General features: G+C 49.0%; 1 long non-coding RNA gene across 1 annotated transcript; it reads right to left on the bottom strand.

Annotated features, from left to right (window-relative positions):
* Window positions 1-1,568: 1,568 nt before the first annotated feature.
* LOC131483152 (uncharacterized) lies at window positions 1,569-6,992 on the bottom strand. The gene is made up of 3 exons (XR_009247558.1): window positions 6,853-6,992; window positions 2,489-2,530; window positions 1,569-1,724 (listed from the first exon to the last, which is right to left on the bottom strand). It is a non-coding gene; the product is annotated as an uncharacterized LOC131483152 (long non-coding RNA).
* Between the last annotated feature and the right edge of the window lie 11,515 nt (window positions 6,993-18,507).

Genomic DNA, 18,507 nt, shown 5'->3' with positions numbered 1-18,507 from the left:
TTGGTCCACGCATGCCTCACACATTCTAGCCCCGAGTATGGTTCTTGAATGCCAGTCAATGTCATAGTCCTGCCTTCTGTGACCCCTCTGCTGAGTCCTCATCCTATCAGGTAATGGGGCATCCTGCTGGACAAGCCCGGAATTTTGCCTTTTAAGTGAGCTGATGTTGGCGATCGGCACTATAAAGTGACTACAGGTTCTTCAGAGGAAGATTAAATGCCTTTGAAAAGCTTAAGGACTAATACATATTCTCAGAGTACTGTGGGTTCAGCACGGAGTGTCTCATGCAGCATATCAGAGAAACCAAATTCCAGAACATACTGGCTGGGCGGCCAGCAGGCACAGCCTGGCGCCAAATGGCGCACTGGCCGCCCGAGAGCCTCATCCCATGTACACACGTACGTGGTGGAAAGCTTGGCTGTGTTAGGCTGGAATCGAGGCAGGGACCCTAGCACGGCCCGGGGCCAAGCCGCTTGGGTCCCCGCCTGGATCCTGCTAGCTCCTCCCCCACTCCAGCCCATGGCATGGCGCGCTCAGAGGCTTTCCCAATCCGCTTCTCAGAGTCCCAGGACAACCTTCCAACCCCAAAAGGAGGCCATCAAACCAGGACCCTGGCAAATCGGAAAGCTGCCCGAGAGCCTCTCACTCCATGTACGCACGTACGTGGTGGAAAGCTTGGCTGTGTTAGGCTGGAATCGTGGCAGGGACCTGAGCACCTGGACCGCATGGCGGCCCGGGGCCAAGCCGCTTGAGCCCCCGCCTGGCAAAGTAGTTGTTAGATGTAAGTAGCTCAGAGCAGCAGCTGCCCCTGGACTGGGTCCTGTCCCAGAAAGGGAGCATCATAAAGTGGCTATGAACTGGAATATGAAAAACAGGTGGAAGCATTGTTTTAACTGGTGTTCAATTTCCAGTTGAGGACTGGACGGTGGCTGCACAAGAATATAATTTTATTTTAGGCTTGTGTAGGTGTTCAAGGATTAAAGGATACACCACATGGAACTGACTTAGGAAACAGGCACATGAAGACACTTATCCAGAGGGACAAATATCAACAGGACAAAATATCAAATAGGCATATTTGGGTTACAGCCTATACGGTGCATGGCATACCTATCCCTGCTTTGTACATTGCATTCTCTTAAAATATTCCATCAAAATAAATAAAAGTATTTTAACAGTAAACAAACATGAAAACTGGAAATGAAATCATCATCTGAAAGTAGTAAAAATCAAAGGGAAAGATTTAATTCCCAGAATACTGACTTAGGAAAATAAATGTTTCAGAGAAGACACTTGATAGACACTTGGCAGGAGATATTCTTTGTTAGCATAGGCTTTGAGTAATCAGATTCCTATCGTTTCATATAATCTAATACCTATTGAAATATATGAAGTATTGCATGTATATGTGAAGATACATTAAAACAAGGTTCTTTTTAAATGCTCTCACTAACCACTAACACCCCCGGTTCGTCTCTTCTCTCTCTGTTTTCCTCCCTTCTCCTCTCCTTTCTTCTTCACTACTCCCCTGCTTCTTGATCTCTGTCACTTTCTCTAGCTCCCCTCTCTCTGTGTGACTCTCTTTCATTATGCCTAAATCATATAATTGTACTTTAATTTTTTTGGTGAAAAACACTTACACAGAAGTGTTGTTAACATTACTTGCATCAATTTTCAGTAGGGTGTTATGCAGACCATCCAACTGCTTGGCATGTGTGACCGATCTAATAAAATTCATAAGACACCCAACATAAATAAATTGTTTTCAAATCAGCCCACATTCTTATATGTGTTATATATACATGTGTGTTAGATATACATTATATTCATGTGTATATTATATACATTATATACATTGTGCATTGCACGTTATACATGCATTATATGTGATGTATGTGAAAACTTTATCTAAGACGCATATAGACTATTCATGTATTACTATGCATACATATCTGTAGCTTTTTCACTCTCATAAGATGTATTCACAGAATGTGTCTACATTTAGAATGGCTCACCAAGGTCAAAATGAGCAGGAAAGTAGTTCAGGAAAAGGACATGTGGTCTCAAAAACAATGAGTGCTGTGACATGACATTTGAGAGTTGTCTGCACTCCTCAAAGCGTTCTTGCCAGCATTGAAGGAACTAACACCACCGTCCTATGATGTAAAGGGTAACGGGCAGTATCGGCTTTGAGTGATTGAGTAGCAGAGTAGCCTGCAGTTATGGGAGTTTACCATATATGAAGAACAACAGTTGCTTCATTCCAAAGGGTTTAGGGAGAGAAAGAATGAACACACCTCTTCAACAATGAATAGAACATTAAGAGAATGAACAAACATGTTTCATAGCTCTTACAGAGGCTATCCAAGGGAGAAAGTGTTTGAAAATGATCTAAAATGTTATTAAGGAGGTATCATGTGGTGGCACTGCTTCCAGAGATTGTGTTCTCTGATCATAAACTAACAAAATGTGTATCCTGCAGAAATACCTTTCCAGAAGACGATGCCATTTTTCCTTAAATGTCACAGACCTGCAATAGAGAAATGGGAGAAAATATTAAATCACGTGGAAAACTGATTCCATGTGATTTGGAAGTTCAGTTTAGATAAGAGCACTAGCTGGCAACAGGAGCTCAGATGTAAATGCTCCCTGCCCCCATGCTTGGGCTCTGCATAGACTCTGCTCACTCTTCTACAATAGAAAATGAGTCTAAACTAAAGCCCACTGCTAACTCAGTGACCACAGGGAAGAGTTGTAAGCCTCAGCTTCCAGTAATTAAACCTGAGTACGCTTGAATCTTGAAGTGTATTCAAATGTAAGAAGCACTATGATTCAGGTCAGGTACAAATGAAGAGATTGACTTTGAGGATGGGATATTCATCTCAGAAATAAAAATATTCCTTGGGGCTAGAAGACAGGGCATTGGATTCATATTACTGTACTTGTTCATGGGAATTGTAGAACTGTCACATGTTGGGCCCAGCGCGATAGCATAGTGGTTAAACTCCTCGCCTTGGACGCACTGGAATCCCATATGGGGGCCAGTTCTAATCCAGCAGTCCCACTTCCCATCCAGCTCCCTGCCTGTGGCCTGGGAAAGCCGTCAAGGATGGCCAAAAGCCCTGGGAGCCTGCACCCGCATGGGAGACCTGGAGGAAGCTCCTGGCTCCTGGCTTCAGATTGGCTCAGCTCCAGCCACTGTGGCCACTTCGGGAGTGAACCATTGGATGGAAGATCTTCCTCTCTGTCTCTCCTCCTGCGTACATCTGCCTTTCTAATAAAAATAAATAAATCTTTTAAAAAGAAAAAGAATTGTCGTATGTTAAATGAACACCTAGGAAACATCTTTTCAGAACTATGTTCTGAGGAATGTCAACTCTCCTATTGCTAAAAGACAAATGTTTAAAATCCTTCCCGGAATATCACTGATGTATTTAATATCTAAAGTGAAAACTTCCTAATACTCAAACATGCATGGCCTATAAATTGCTAGCATTCAAAACAGGTGTGTTTAACTACAGATCACTTTGAGCACACAAATCGAGCACTTGTCTGATGGTATCCTGTGCAAGCCTCTGTACATAACCCTGTTTCAGGATATTTTCATTATCAGGAGAACAAGCCCTGAGTTCAGTAAGCAGCCATTTCCAGTTCTCGACCATCGCCACGTCCTAACAGCACCATGAACATGCATTCATAGTTGCAGCACAGGCTTTGTTGGTAAGTTCTGGTTGTTTTGAGCAATGCCGCTAAGATTCAGAACCCTAACATGTGGATAAAAATGGTGTGCATGCACACTTCTAGATTTTTAGATATATTCCAGAGTTGAACTGCTCAGTCATAGTTTGAACTCATGGGAGTGCAGGTTTTTCTGCAGAGCTTGCAACATTTCCTATTTCTGCCACCAAGAGAACCTCCACTCCACACTTCTGTAATCTCAATCATGTCTCAATGGCCAATTGGACCCTTCTCTGGCTTACATCCTTCTATACACGTAGGCACCACTTCTGGCAACTTCTGTTGGTTTGCATAAAAGTAATAACAGCCGACAGAAAGCCCTGTGTCCTGGGCATCACTGTAACTGCTTGTTTGTGTCCAAAATATTCACAGGTAACACAACCTGCATCCATCTGGTGCCCACGCTTATCCTCATTCAAATGTATTCAGTCAAACTTCCTCTCAAAACGCCAATTAGCTTCAAATACCATGTACAAGATTGAGAAGATGTTAAGCAATACAACCTGAGAATTACCAGCATTTTTTATGAAAAATCAGACAGAATGCTATAGATGGATATTTTCTCCAAATGTTTCAGATATATGTTCCTTCAGTCAAGTTCTCCACCACATAATTGACATTAACAGCATGGACACATTTCCATTGTCTCAAATTCAACATGACCTGTAGGATTTCAGTAGAATGAGGAAAGGAAAAAATGACATTGAGCACATGTGATGCACTTTGCATATGGAAAACACACACAGGGTGTGGTGTGAGCCTCCTCAGGGCAGCAGGGAGAACACACACACAGGGTGTGGTGTGAGCCTCCTCAGGGCATCAGGGAGAACACATACAGGGTGTGGTGTGAGCCTCCTCAGGGCATCAGGGAAAACACACATAGGATGTGGTGTGAGCCTCCTCAGGGCAGCAGGGAGAACACATACAGGGTGTGGTGTGAGCCTCCTCAGGGCATCAGGGAAAACACACATAGGATGTGGTGTGAGCCTCCTCAGGGCAGCAGGGAGAACACACACACAGGGTGTGGTGTGAGCCTCCTCAGGGCAGCAGGGAGAACACACACACAGGATGTGGTGTGAGCCTCCGCATGGCCATCAGGGAAAACACACACAGGATGTGGTGTGAGCCTCCTCAAGGCATCACGGAAAACACACACAGGATGTGGTGTGAGCCTCCTCAGGGCATCAGGGAGAACACATACAGGGTGTGGTGTGAGCCTCCTCAGGGCATCAGGGAAAACACACATAGGATGTGGTGTGAGCCTCCTCAGGGCATCAGGGAGAACACATACAGGGTGTGGTGTGAGCCTCCTCAGGGCATCAGGGAAAACACACATAGGATGTGGTGTGAGCCTCCTCAGGGCAGCACGGAGAACACACACACAGGGTGTGGTGTGAGCCTCCTCAGGGCATCAGGGAGAACACATACAGGGTGTGGTGTGAGCCTCCTCAGGGCATCAGGGAAAACACACATAGGATGTGGTGTGAGCCTCCTCAGGGCATCAGGGAGAACACATACAGGGTGTGGTGTGAGCCTCCTCAGGGCATCAGGGAAAACACACATAGGATGTGGTGTGAGCCTCCTCAGGGCAGCAGGGAGAACACACACACAGGGTGTGGTGTGAGCCTCCTCAGGGCATCAGGGAGAACACATACAGGGTGTGGTGTGAGCCTCCTCAGGGCATCAGGGAGAACACATACAGGGTGTGGTGTGAGCCTCCTCAGGGCATCAGGGAAAACACACATAGGATGTGGTGTGAGCCTCCTCAGGGCAGCAGGGAGAACACACACACAGGGTGTGGTGTGAGCCTCAGCATGGCCATCAGGGAGAACACACACACAGGGTGTGGTGTGAGCCTCCGCATGGCCATCAGGGAGAACACACATACAGGGTGTGGTGTGAGCCTCCTCAGGGCATCAGGGAGAACACATACAGGGTGTGGTGTGAGCCTCCTCAGGGCATCAGGGAAAACACACATAGGATGTGGTGTGAGCCTCCTCAGGGCAGCAGGGAGAACACACACACAGGATGTGGTGTGAGCCTCCTCAGGGCATCAGGGAGAACACATACAGGGTGTGGTGTGAGCCTCCGCATGGCATTAGGGAGAACACACACAGGGTGTGGTGTGAGCCTCCTCAGGGCATCAGGGAAAACACACACAGGGTGTGGTGTGAGCCTCCTCTGGGCATCAGGGAAAACACACACAGGGTGTGGTGTGAGCCTCCTCAGGGCAGCAGGGAGAACACACACACATAGGATGTGGTGTGAGCCTCCTCAAGGCAGCAGGGAGAATACACACATAGGATGTGGTGTGAGCCTCCTCAGGGCAGCAGGGAGAATACACACAGGGTATTGGTTGAGCCTCTGCAGAGCAGCAGGCATAAACCTCATGGTCTCACTGTACTCAAGGATACTGTCTCATGATGTCCTGGGAACGGAGCACTATTCCGCTTATCAGCCTCCAAATTGTCCTGGAAAACTCACCCACACCCCTTAAACCAAATATTTATTTTAGGTGGCCTTGTCACTGAATACACCACATCGAAATTCTTGCAAATCAGGATCTGAAGGTGAGATGCAATTTGTATAATTAAACACCATTTCTTCAGGGGATGAACCTGGGGGTGGAAAAGGACTTCTCTAATTGTATTTGTATTGTATTTCCAGATGAAAGACCAACTCTACAAGTTGAAACTACTAGTTGATGTATGGACATAGAGGCTAGAGGGTGATGGAGAGGGGTCCCAGAGGCTTGCTTCCCATTCTTTCTCTCAGTCAGACTACCTACTCTCCATGAAACTCCCAATGCCCTTGGAAAATCAGTGCTCCAAACAAACAAACAAACAAACAAAAACTACCTTCAAATTCTCATTCCATGGTTCCTGCACAAACCTCCACATCAAATCTTTGTGGAGAAAGTAGAAAACATGCAAGTGCCATGACACAAAGACAAATGTGAATCAGTACTAATTACAGAATCAGGTCAAAATGTTCTTTTCCCAAAAAAGTTTTGTGGGGAATTTAATTACACACCTCTGTATTTCCCAGAAAAGGCAAAGATGATATGGCTGTCCATATCAAAGTGGTATTATAAGCCTCAGAAGAGGTACTTACAAGAATTTGGCGTTAAAATTCTGCATCGGCCATCCCCACTGAAGAGATTTTATTTTGTGGCTGTCACCTTCGCCTACAGTACTTTCAGCGAACCATTTGTTGTTTACTGGGACCCGGTATTTGATGGTGAACTTCTTTTTGAACCTACAGAAAGAGTATCAAATGAATGTTTGTTTCTTAGATGTGGTGGGAACAGTTGTGCTTCTGAGACAACCTCAGTTCTCCCTGTTCCAGGGCCCAGCACACCTCATTCCCATGTTTTCCCTCTTAGTGCAAGTAAGGTTCAGATGGGTCTTGGCCAAGTGTGTGCTCAGTGAAGGCTGAACCAGGAGCACCTAAAACACAAGACTGATGGCAGCCAGTCATGATAGAAGGAGTTTCTCTTTCTTAATGCTGATTTCAGAGAGTACACAGCAAACTCTGTATCTTAAAGGTACTACATTTTAAAAGAATTATTCATTCACTGGTTATCTGTATCTTACTAAATTCACCAGTGTTGGAAGGGGTTGAAAAATCATTAAATACTGCATGAATTATTTCCAAAACATTCCTAAGAAAGACAGTTTAAATGCATATAGTCTTAGAATAACCTTGGTGTGAAAAGATTTCAAATATATTTGAATCTCAAGTTTTATTCGAGTTTTTAGAGCAAGACTGGGGTACATCTGGTTCTCAGGCTGTGTAAGGACAGAAGTCATTTGGGCTAGTTTTGCCAAGGCAGGCTGGATTCGAATTTCAATAAATTCATCATTTATATGTTTCATCCAATGAAAGAAAAAGGCCCTGGCAGAACGAGTTTCCTCACCACTGTAATAACCATAGCTTATTTCAAATTTCCCTTCTAAAGGCATGGTTCAAAAAATGAGCCTCACAGATTCTGGCTAAGGCTGTACTGCCATAGCTGACAGTCTACAGCCAAATCACAACCACAATACAAAATGTATCCCAGCTGAGTGCTCAGGGTATGATGAGTAAGTGAGGAAAGCTGCCCCCTTTTTTCTGCTACTCACAGGGTGATCAGCAGCTTCAGCAGTGTCCTTGCTGGACACAGGTGTGGCCCAACCCAGTTTCACTTTGACATGTTGTCCTACTCGTTTTCAACTCTAACTTTCAAGTGAATTATAGAAGCAAGCAGTGACAAGCCTGAAGGAAGATGCTCAGGGCTCAGGGCACAGCAGTGTAGGACTCTTGGAGTCCATGTAATCATGCAACACAGGAGACCTCGTGTGGAAAGACCCATGACATCCTGGGGGAAGGAGCCTTAGCACAGCAGGATAAGCAGCTGCTTATGATGTCCACGTGCCATTTTGACTTCAAGTCATGGACACAATGCTTCTGATTTACCCCCATCTGTAATGCCTTTAGGATGGCAACAAATGATGGCCCAGGTACTTGGACCACAGCCATCCCAGTGGGAAACCAGAATGGAGTTTGGGACTCCAGGATTCGGCCTGCCCCAGATCTCGTTGTTGAAAACATTTGGGGAATGAGCTAGTGGAAGAATAACCTCTCTCTCTCTCTCTCTCTCTCTCTCTCTCTCTCTCTCTCTCTCCATGCATATATGTATTATATATAAACATAAATGTGTGTATATAAACATATATGTATGTATGTGTATATAGGGTATATACATGCGCATATCCTATACATGTGTATGCCCTCTATATATACATAATATATATTACATACCCTATACGTATATACATGTAATATACCCTATATATACCATATACACATATATACACACACACACATAAGCCATTGCTTTTGGAATTAACCAGTTTTTTATGTGTCTTGACATCTGGACTCTTCATTTACTCTGTTCACTAAATGTTGTGTGTTACTTTCATCAGATATTCAGTAAATGGGAACAAACTCCTTTGCTCATAAAAAGGAATGTGAATTACATAGTAAAGGAAAAAATACAATGGACATGCAAAAGAATAGACAGACAGTGTTGTGGCTGTGGTGCCACATGCTTGGTCAAAGCCTAGTCTACAATAAAGAGATCTGGTTCACACAGGAACTCGCCTACTAATGTGGTGACCTCAGGAGAGGCATTAGGGCTGCTGGCAATCAAAGGCTTTTGGAAAACAGAAAAGGAATTGCATCTCATAGAATGGAGGCATGATATAGACAAGGGGAGATACAAGGTATTCTTACTATATCATATCGTATGGACACGCCCCTGACCCACCAGACCTCACTTTATTGTCACTCAGACGTGATTGCATTTTATGAAATTGGGCCTGAGGCTTGTTGGCCTTTACTCGGCCAGGCAGGACTGGAGGCCCAAGTAGGGCAGCACATAAAATGTTCACTTTTCTCTATTTGCAACAATGCTTCTTGGTGAGATTTTTAAAGTTATTCTTTGTCTTACATAGCATTCTCTACATCATGAAAGCTTGGGTGTAGCAGATAAGCAGATCAGATCATTCCTTCTTTCCGTGCATACATTTATTAGACAGTCACCATGTTTCAGGCTGGGTATTTTTGCTTTTGTGCTCAGGGCTAAGAGTATGAGTAACCAGTTGCATCCACCTTTAACTGATATTCCAAGTCTACCTGTCATTTAGGTTGCTTTGTCCATCACTCCCATGGTGGGATTCTGGTAATAGTGGCCTGGGTTGCCACATCCAGTACTTACTCTCTGTTCAGCAGCCACAACACATTCTAAAATACTTACCTGAAATTGTCACTTTCATAAGAAAATCCCTTAAGCAAAATTCCCCAACTCCTTACTAGAGGGTCTGTCCAAATCCTACTTGTCCAGAATGCTGTTCAGTCTCGCATGCCATCTGGTCAACAGCAATGAACTCCAGCAACATCAGGCATCTTCCATCTGCTGGCTGCCATGACAGGTCCTGGGCCAAACCCACACCAGAAGCCAGGGACTGTATCCTCGTCTCCCACTGGCTGGCAGGGACCAAATCCAGGGCTCCCGCTTCTGGCAGTGCAGATCCCAGGAGGCAGCAGCAATGGCTCAAGTATCTGGACTCCTGCCGTCCTCAGGGAAGACCTGGAATGGCTCTTACTTCCTCTGTCCACATTGGAGAACTGGAACGTGTTTTTAGCTCCTGACATTGGCCCCAGCTTAGGACCATACCTCAACTGTGGCTGGCATCTCAGAAATTAGCCAGTGAGTGAAGTATTTCAATTTCTCAGATAAGTAAATAAAACAGAAATTGAGAAGAGCTTCAGATATTTGAAAGATAGCCACCATATTTCTGAATAACCGGATATTGTGGTATTTTTTGACCAAATGCACTGCAACAACAACATTGTGGTAGATAAGAAAGGGTCACAAATCCTTTTCCCATTTCTTATTTAAGACGTAAACTCGTTCCCTTAGGAAGTGAGCTTAGTAGCTGGCTTAACCAGCAGAGTGACAGCTACATGGAGTCCATGCAGACCTGAGAGACCTGTGCGAGAGCTGGCTGCACCTGCCACGTGGACCACTGAAGAGGCAGCCCTGCAGAGGAAAAACCAGGAGACCCTGAGACCATTGTGGGCCAAACATTCGTATCCCCGGCCTGCCCCCCTCAACACACGAGGCTGTGGCAGGAGGACAGGCCTCCCTGACACAGAGCCCCCAGCCCTCCCTGACACGGAGCCCCCAGCCCTCCCTGACACAGAGCCCCCAGCCCTCCCTGACACGGAGCCCCCACTCCTCCCTGACACAGAGCCCCCAGGGCCTCCAGAGCCATGAGAAATGGGCCTCTGGTGTTGACCAGCTGTGTTTATCATGGTTATAGCAGCCCAAAGGGTTGAGACAGACTGCTTTGTGTGAGGGTGCTCATCTGCTGACTCAACTGGGGGCGACTGTGCTGTCAGTACAGGATGAAGAGCTCTCACGCTGTGTCACCTTCTCTCGGGGAACTACTGTTTCACACTAGCAGTGAGCTACTGTAACAGCTGCCACGTTACTTTGGGTAGAGATGACAAACCATGAGACCAGCTCTGACTGCCTCACTGAGGACAGACTGGAACACAATGATGGCACACCTCTGGGTCAAGCTAGCAAGCAAGGCAGTTCTCTTGATTTAACAATTACCTTCCATGGTTTCCACCAGTATTGAAGCAGAGCACCTCAGGATCTATTTGTTCACCATCAGGAAAATGTATGTCTCATGGCTGACACACAGCAAACTCCCCTCAAAAACGAGAGCTGCATGAATAACACATATTCCATCTACTACACTGGGGTCTTCAACTCAGATTGCAAATTTAAATGAGTCAGTCAGGGAAAAAGAGGGGAAGTCCTCATTGCCTAGGGCTCTGCAGTGATGTACTGAATATGGCATCAAAAACACCAGAACAAAAATCTTAAAAAAACATTAAATGGTAAAATTAAAGCCTTTTGTTGATCGAAGAACCCTACTGGCAGACTGGAAACGTGACTGACATCAAACGACTAAAGGGAACACATTTGCAAGGACTTCCATAGACTTCTACATTTTATCTGGTTTATTTGAAAGACAGGATTACTGACAGTGGGGTCCTCCCAGTGGTTCACTCCCTAAATGACCACAAGAAGCCAGAGCAAGGCCAGGCTGAAGCCAGGAGCTCCTCCTGGGCCTCCCACGTGGGCAGGGGCCCAAGGACTTGGGCACAGTCCACAGCTGCTTTCCCAGGACCTGAGCAGACAGATGGATGAGAAGTGGAGCAGCCGGGACTCAAACTGGTGTCCCCATGGTATGCTGGCATTGCAAGCGGTGGCTTAACCCATCGTGCCACAATGCTGTTCCTCCAACAGACATTTCTTCCGAGATGATATATGGATGCCAAAAAACCCCAGGGAAGATCCACACTCTCACTTGAGTTAGGTGAGCACAGATGTGCACCTCTGGAGGACTCCACCACAGACTCACAATGCGTGGCACGAGTGGGAATGTCCCTGGACTGGGGTTCCCAAAGAACAACACAGAGATACAATCCAGTCAAAGCAGGCTCAACAATGGCCATCTGCCTGTTTGTGTTTGTGCACATACCCTACCAGTGCCGGAGGCACTGACAGCCGAGTTTGCAAACATTATCATGTTAGTAACAGAAAGTACCGTGCGACACTAAACCAGCAGACAGGATTCTGGCTGTGGGTGAGGACAGTACTCCTCTGATCCCTGTAGTTCTGTCTGAAGCCCCTCCCCAGGACACCTCTCTGCTGACCCCAGGCAGCCTCCCACTGTGGACCTGGCACTGCCCCACCTAGTGGGGTGAGGTCAGAAAAGGCGGGCTCGTGTGGCCTCTTGTGGCCATCAGGGCTTAGTGTGGGATTCACGTCCTCCGCTGGGAGGAGCCCACAGGCTCTGTAAACGCTGACACCAAGGGCTCCATCTGACAAGGGAGCAGTAGCTTAAACCACTGCTTGCCGCACTAGCTTTCCATACAGGAGAGCCAGTTGAAGTGCCAGCTGCTCTACTTTTGGTCCAACTCTTTGCTAACGGTCTAGGAAAGCAGCGGAGAATGGACCAAGCCCTCGGGCACCTGCACCCCCAGTGGATGGACGATCTCCCTTTATCTCCCTCTGCGTTATTCTCCCACTCAAATAAATCTATATTTTTATTTTTTAATTTGAAAACATCAGCCCTTCGACCTGAAACAAGTTAATTATGGAAGTCAACACTTTCCATTTTTAGAGGTAGCAGAGTGAAAGAATGTTCCAAATGACACCTTCTTCGCCGTACAGACTGACGTGTGCATGCAGCCACTTCTTGGAAAGCTAGCACTTAGCAGATGAGGACTAGAAACTAGGTGTGCACACGTGACCGATGTGCTGAATCACAAGTGTAGCCATCCCCCTGCAGGCACCAGTTTACCTTCAGAAGTGCACACTCGGGTTGTTGGGCAGATGGCAGTGCAGGACGGCTCTGCAGGGCAGCATTGTGCTGGCAGCTTCTCCCTCCTCAGCCACCAGTCGCTGACCCTGGTGGCCTGGGTGGCCATGGGCAGAGGCTGGACTGGACTGTACAGTGCACGCATTGCACAATGGGCTTCTGCTGCATGCTGCGGTTGCCTGGTGATGCTGCAGCATGGGAGACCATGCGGGACTGAATTCTTCCGGGAACACCTACAGGAGTGGTTCTGCTGTGTCCAAAATGGCTTTTCAGGCAGTTTCATGAGCTGGTGAAGACCGCTTTCGATAGGAATCAGTGAACGACCTTGATGGGAAGAGCTGTGTTTTTCAGATGGGAAAGCTGGGGGCCGGGGAGGGGAAGGCACAGGCGGAGGGCACGACACCTGCGGGGAGTCAAACCCATGAGGAGTTGACGCGTCAGAGATGAACACGCTTTGCTTTCCCATTCAGAGGAGCCAAGTGCTGAGCCTGTGAGTCAGCACAACATAGCAGAATGCACAGGAAGTCCAGGGACCTGCAGGAAAGACAGGAAGAGACCTGACCATGAGCCACCACCGCTGGTCACTCAGGGCCAAAGCAGCACAAAGAGCCACTGCCCCCTGGCCACAAGCCACGTGCTTGGCGACCAACTCAGCTAACCGCTCTATGCCCATGTGTCTTTCCACGATGCCCCTTTGACATGGAACATGCCTGCTTGTCCCTGCAGTTGGGGCCTCTAGCAGAAGCAGCCCATCCCTGGTTTACAGGCTGCCCAGCACTGAGCAGCCCAGCGCCAGCTTTCCCACCATCAGTTGGCAAGCTGGGAAAGGGAGCGCCCCCCCCCAGGGGTCCAGCCTTCTCACATCACCAGAGAGGGGCAATGACTGCTGAACACACATGAGCATGGGCTTTCCATGGCAAGCTGCCCCCAGCACTGCAATTGCAGGGACATTCCAGCAGCTTCTGAGAGCTGTTTGTCCTCCTGGTCCCCTGCCACAGCATCGCCACTGTGACCACAGAGCACGAAAAGTCTGTGGGGAGTGCAGAATCTCTAGGTGTGGGTGAGCAGGCCCCAAGAAAAAATTAAGAACTGCATGACTAGATGCTAAAGAATAGGGGAGGAGGGTTCCAGGACAAAACGTGACCTGTTTTATTTTTTCGAGAGAGTTTGAGATAAAGAAAGAGACAGGGAGAGATCTTCTATGCCCTGAGTCACTCCCCAGAAGGCAACAGCCAGAGGTGAGCAGGGCAATGGCCAGATCTCACACTTGGGTGCTGAGGACCAGCGACTTGGACCATCCTCTGCTGTCCCAGGTGCATTAATAAAGAGCTGGACTGAAAGCGGAGCAGCAAGGACTAGAACTGGTGCCCACACAGGATGCCATTGTCATCAAGTGCTGCCCACACCTTGATCTCCTGAAGCCAGTTGTCGTCATTCCCACCAATCCCCTGGCACAGCTGACAGTGGGCAGCAGGAGTGAGAAGAAAGCACAGCATCCCTGTGGTCTCAGAACATGGGCACAGCTTCCCCGGAAGGCAAGATGCCCGGCTCCAGCCCTGGCATGACGGGCATTTTGTGAACTCCCAACACAAGCAGCACCTTCCCCCTGCAGGTTCCAACTGAGGTACTGACTTGATGGCTCAGAATTGCTAGCTAGATTTTCCACTGAAAATTAAGGTCACTGGGAACAAAAATAATTCTACTTGATTAACGACCATTTTTAAACAGGGAGCAAGAACTTAAAAAACTGCTACTGGAAAATTGGATTAGAAGAATATCATTAAAATGGCCATATTACTGAAAGTAATTTAGAGTTTCAGTGTGATTCCAATCAAATTATCAAAGCTATCCTCCTCAGATCTAGAAAATATGATACTCAAGTTCCATGGAAACACAAATAACACAGAATAGCTAAAGAAATCTCCAACAACAAAAAGCAAGCCGAGGCGTCCCAGCACAGACTTCAGATGCACTACAGAGTCATCACAATCAAACAGCCTGGCACCCGACAAAGCAGACACACAGACAGTGGGACAGAACAGAAATCCCGGAAATCAGGTCACACATCTACAACCAACACTCGACAAATGACTGAAGTCAAACTCCGGGGGAAGGACAGTGTCTTCAACCAATGGAGCTGAAAACTGGATCTACATGTGCACAAGGGTGAAACGAGGCTCCTCCTGACAGCTTATACAACTAATGCAAGTGGATCTGAAGGATCCACACCCTGACACCATCAAATCATTGGAAGAAAACATTGAGGAAACACCCCAAGACACAGGCACAGGCAAGACCCCACATGCACAGGCAGGAAAAGCAAGATGGCAATGGGATCACAGCGAGCTAAGAAACTTCTGCACTGCAAAGGGAACAGAACCAGCGTGAGGCAGCCTCCAGCACGGGAAGAAATGCGTGCAAACTCTGCAGCCACGGAGGACTAACATCCAGGATCTATGAAGAGCTCCAGAAAGTCAGCAGCTGTCCAGGAGGACGTGGGCAGTGAGCATGCTGGTCCCCGGACCCATGGAGCACTTCTCCGAGAGGCCTGTGTAATTCCATGAACGATCAGTGAAGTTGTTTTAGCAGGCACCAAACCTGGCCTATTCCAAGACCTTACCAAGGTCTATCTTGGGCCTTTCCATGTCTTTTCCTTAATGTTTCCTACTGCTGTCTAACAAAAAACAAATAACTATAAACAGAGAGAGGAGGAAAGAAGGGAGGGAAAGGGCCCGGCACAGTAGCCTAGTGGCTAAAGTCTTCACTTGCATGTGCCTGTATCCCATATGTGTCTCAGCTCCTCCACTTCCCTTGCAGCTCCCTGCTTGTAGCCTCGGCAAGCAGTGGAGGACAGTCCAAAGCCTTGGGACCCTGCACCCACGTGGGAGACCCAGAAGTGGCTCCTGGCTTCAAATCAGCTCAACTATGGCTGTCGCAGCTACTTGGGGAGTGAATCAACAGATGGAAGATCTTTCTCTGCCTCTCCTTCACTCTGCAAATCTGACTTTCCAATAAAAATAGATTTAAAAAAAACAGTAGGGAAGGAGGGGGGAATTGGGAGAGAATGACAGACAGGTGGCAGAGAGGAGAAGCAGGGAGGGAAGAGGAAGGAGATGCTTGTGTGGGCAAGGCTCGGGTTTTCGGAGGAAATGGGGATTGGAGCCGCAGCTCTGGCCTCCCTGGAGTGGGCTGCAGCACCTCCTCTGGGATGGCCTTGCTGCATGCTCTTTAGAGTCACCACTGGCCTTCCATCCCTACCCCATAGGCTGACCCAAAAGTAAGGATCCCACACTTCTGCTGCCCTAGGACATATGGGAGAGACGGCAGTGAGACAGGGCTGCTCCCTGGCTGGCTCAACAGGCCCACAAACCAACACTGGGCAGCAGGCAGTCTGACTTCCTGCTAGGACTTTTTCTAAACACACCATCCAAACCCAAAAAATGCTTGAGTCCTGTCAGTTGGCCATCTCTTTCTCCATGTGAGTGATTTGTCAACACACTCGATCGGCCATAGTTAGGCCTATCAGAGCCTGGGGACGATGAGCACAAACCACCATAAGCAGACAGTACTCCATGGAAAACACCCCACCCTGCACCAAAGTGAGGGCTCACAGCACACACTCCTCTCTGCACCCCTGTCAGGGCTCACAGCACACACTCCTCCCTGCACCCCTGTCAGGGCTCACAGCACACACTCCTCCCTGCACCCCTGCCAGGGCTCGCAGCACACAGCCCTCCCTGCACCCCTGTCAGGGCTCACAGCACACACTCCTCTTTGCACCCCTGTCAGGGCTCACAGCACACACTCCTCTCTGCATCCTGTTAGGGCTCACAGAACACACCCCTGCCAGGGCTCACAGCGCACACCCCTCCCTGCACCCCTGTCAGGGCTCACAGCACACACCCCTCCCTGCATCCTGTCGGGGCTCACAGCACACAGCCCTCTGAAGAGCCTCTTCTGGACCCCGAGAGCAAGTTGAGCAGGCTGAGAAGCTTATTCCAGGGCTCCAGGTGGGACAGGGAAAACCAGTGTGTTGGCTATAGGCTGCCAGGCCTGGGCTTTTGTCATCCCTACAAAATGGCCCCCCTTGGCACAGGCTTGCATGATGGGAGCTGCCAGGGTCTGTCAATTCTGGACTCAAGCATGGTCACCCACTCAGCCGGCCATGCCCTGAGCACTGCCCTAAAGACCTTGGACCATCCCCCTGCTGCCCTCTGCCCCCACTCCCTGGGCCTGCTCAGCGCCTGCCTCAGCCTCTCCTGCATAAGTGAGAACAGATGCCATCTTCAGCTGGGCACCCCTCACTCTGAGGGTGAGGGGCGAGCCCAAGGTGAAGTCAAAGAAGCCCATGCCTCCAGGCGTCAGGTCCAGCTCCTGGTCTTCCAGTGTGTCCTCTTCCACTCCGTTGCCAGCAGGGGGCACCAGGCCACCATGTTCCCGAGGTCCTTCCTTCCAGGTCAGGTCTGAGGGCTCCCAGCTGGGCTGGCTGAGGCAGGTGTGAATCCCCTAAAGGTTCCGGCTCAGAACCTCCTGGCAGAGGATACCTCCGACACCTCCACAGGACTGGGAGGGCATGCAGGGAACCCCTTGTTGTCACTGAGGTTCCGCTGCCCAGAAAGGGGTCAGGGAAACCCAGGAAGTTAAATAAAACCTTGACTAATGCAGCTGTGGGAGGAGTAATACGTGGCTGTGGGAATAGCTCAGCCCTACCCTTGCCAGAGGTGTGACTGCAGCCCCCTCCCACAACTGGCCTCCAGTCATAAAAATCCACCTGATGCTGAGGACCCGCAGCAAGCCTTGTGGGCCCTACCTGGAGGCAGACAGAAAAAAAGACACAGGAAAAATGGTTGCAGGCAGGTTGGACCCAGCATGCTAAGCAGGACCACCTCAAGCCACCAGAAGCAACACCTGCTCTCCTCACTGTCACAGCCCTGGGCCACCCGCTCAGTGCTCACAGGAGAGCAGAGACATGCAGCCCCCAGATGCCAGCCTGTGCTGCATAGCTACTCTCCTCACTCTGCCACAGCCTGCAGCCCCGGGCTGCCCACTTGGTGCCCCCAGACCCCACCTACACACAGACCTGCTCTGTCACTCTTCCTTCAGTAAACTCTGCTTCCACTGAGCCAGCTCCGATGGACCTCTGTCTCACCAAGGCCCAGGACTCTCCTGAGGCAGCGGGTCACACATCCTGGCTGGCCCGTACCTACTGGCCGTGTGACCTCGGGAAGCCATGGTGCTGGGGGCAGGGGCTGCTCCTGCCCTTGCTGGGATAGCTGGGGCTCATCTGCTATCCCCCACCACCATCATACTCACAGGTCATGTCAGTGACAGTGCCAGGCCAACAGTTCAGGCATAGCGCATTTGTGGAGCCAGTCTCCATCTGGATCCCCCCTACTGGCAGTGCCAGAGCAACCGCACACTTCAGAGCGGGTGCCCTGGATGAGCCGGGGTCCCTGAGCCCGGGCAGAGACTGGCACCACTTTGTGGAGGACAACACAAGAGTTCCTGCCCACAGATACGCCTGTGCCTGCAGGGAGCTGCCCCACACCGATGGCCTGTGTGGGGTGAGAGGCTCGCTGACTTGGTCCCTGAGGAGACCAGCAGAGAGGGCTGGGGTGCGGGAGGAGACTCTGGCAGCAAGGAGGTTCAGGAAATTATGATCTCATGGCCTCGTTCTAAGGGCCTGGACTGGGGCAAGCAGGGACTGGGCAAAGGTAATGAAGTGTTCACTGAGAGCAAGGCAGAGTGGGAGTCAGAAAGATGCAACTTCTCTTCAGATCCCTTTGCTCAGTGAGCATCTGGCCAGGCCACCCAGGGCTGT

The sequence above is a fragment of the Ochotona princeps genome, chromosome 24 (assembly GCF_030435755.1).
Source record: "Ochotona princeps isolate mOchPri1 chromosome 24, mOchPri1.hap1, whole genome shotgun sequence".
NCBI lineage: Eukaryota > Metazoa > Chordata > Mammalia > Lagomorpha > Ochotonidae > Ochotona > Ochotona princeps.
Note: the sequence above shows the minus strand (reverse complement) of the source record. Positions and strands in the feature narration are given on the sequence as shown.